Source organism: Gymnodraco acuticeps, unplaced genomic scaffold, assembly GCF_902827175.1.
Source record: "Gymnodraco acuticeps unplaced genomic scaffold, fGymAcu1.1, whole genome shotgun sequence".
Lineage (NCBI taxonomy): Eukaryota > Metazoa > Chordata > Actinopteri > Perciformes > Bathydraconidae > Gymnodraco > Gymnodraco acuticeps.
The window spans coordinates 2,993,373-2,995,823 of record NW_022992222.1 but is presented as its reverse complement, the minus strand read 5'-3'; positions in this window follow the sequence as shown (position 1 = coordinate 2,995,823).

Below are 2,451 nucleotides of genomic sequence, written 5' to 3'. Positions count from 1 at the left end.
CCTGGATCCAAGTCACAGGTTCCTTGCAAAGTTAACCAGGTCATTGACCAGCGGATTTAAATGAGAGGGCTTCTCACACACACAAGTAAGCCATGAGCTTTTAAAGGCATAGCATTCTGTGTGTGATTAGCAAACTGTAGTTACTATGATAGCTCAAATACATTGACTTACAACAGCAGCTTTTGAAATAGACAAAGTAATAGCTGGCTGTTAGAAATGAGAGCCAGGAAAAAGTGACACCTGCAGAAAGAGTAAAATCCAAGGTATAGTAAAATCCGTAGAGAAAATATTATTTTTGTTGCATTGTTTTGTTTGAGTGTAATGGCATGCATCATTTAGTTGTTTTCCAAAAGCATATATAAAAGACAGAGAGAACAGTGCAGCTACAGTAGTGCAGGACATGCTTTAACATCTTAGAGTAAATAGTGGTTGCAAAGTATGACATCACTGAAACTGGATGCCCCACTTACAGCAATTACACCTGACATGCTCTCCTTCTCCACATCTCCCTCTGCCTCTCTCTGATTCTCTCTGGTTTCATGACAGGCTTTGCTTGTTGTTGACCACTGGAATGGCCTGGACCCCACATGATGTCATTCACACCGAAATGTACATGCATGACAGCATTTTAGCCTAATGACCCCCACAGAGACTTTTTCTATAGTTAAAAAAAAAATTAAACTTGGGTTATAACACTTATCATTATATAGTATCTTATTGGGTTGATAATGGAATCAAAGTCGAAATTAACAATACAATTGAAACACTTAAAAGTATAATAACTATACCTACGACATAATATATGTTACAATATACCAAATATTTCCCAAAAATATTCCCGCAATATTAGTTGAGGAATTAGTATATTAATTTGGGCTGTCATAAACTGAAGTTTTGTCCAGTTTAAAGTCACCTTTTTAAGTACATTTCTTAGATCGCAGTTGTTTTTAACTATAATATTTAATCCCATTGAATGTATATGGATTTAAGTTATCAGAGAGAAAAAAATGAGCTGATGTTAGCAACAGCCAACCAGGGAAAAAACGAGATTTTATTTGTCAAACTGCTTTATTTTGTGTTTTTACTGTGTTTTGTTATTGGGTGTGTTTTGCTGTAGATCATTTGGCTACAATGAAGCGATCCTAACCAAGTTGCGTATATACAATGACAGCAATTTATGCAACGTTACTCCATACTTCGCTATTCTTTTTGATTGAGGGACCCATAGTGGCAAAAACGACTTAAGGAAGACAAAAGTGGCAAATTAACATAATTTGTTTTGAAAAATAAAATCTTCTCATCATCATCATAGTGAAGTTAATTGTTGTATAGTAACCAATTGAAATGTAACGATACTTGTACTAATTTAATATTTCCTTTTCTTATTGAATTGATGTCATTTAGTAGGAACTATTCTACTATTCTTTTAAATCCACAGTTTATTAGACAGCTAGGAATACGATTTATTTCAAACAAGTTGCATAAGGAACACATAAGATGTCATGCCTTGATTAAATGGTCCATCTGTATATCATATAGTTTCTTTATATAATAACACATTTGCTACACCATAACCATTTCTAAAGTATAATATACTTTAAATACATTTATTAACACTTGCTTTTACACTTTCAATACATGTTGTGTGGATCTTGATACTTTCCCATCACAGGGTAGATTATTTGGGATATTTATATTCCAAGAGAAAGTGAAAGGGTTTAATTTAAACTTGTTAAAAGTGTGGTCTGAGATGTATTACCTTCCAAAGACAGACATTAGGCCTATACTTTATGCTTTTACATGGCCCATATTTTGAGTAGCCATAATAGAAAAAAGCACACGTGTAACTATTTTACTAATTAGCAATGTTCTCATTATATTTCAGTGTCCCAGTTAGGAATCCTGCTTTGGACTGCACGTCCACTGAAATGAAACATAGCCATTATTTGTATTTGTATAACCTGCTATAATCAATAATAATCAATAATATGATGCCATCTATACATCAATTAGACCTGTGTTTTTGATTCTATGCAAGTCTTTAAATGAGTTGTTAAAAAGGTAATTATTTATGTGGCTTAAGATGTTTTCAATCAAGCAGGGGTATTACAAACACCTCACAGCAACTTCTAACACCTTATAAGAAGATGGAGTTAAAGTAACTTGGTTATAATGGCTTGAAATACATCTTTATCAGAAGCAGTGGCTGGTTAATCAATGTAACACATGTGTCTGCTGAAGAGGACAGACATGCTTTTATTGCATTTAAATGAATAACCCGGTATGAAAAGAGGAAGTAAACAGATAAGATAATGTGGCTTTAACTCTCAACCCTCCTCCTCAAGAGGCGAACATGACGTATCGCAGCACTACAGCCAATCAGAGGGCAGTACGCTCAAGCTGGAGGAGTACTCCGTGTGTTCGTGCAGCTGGTGTGCATTTGGCTGTGTG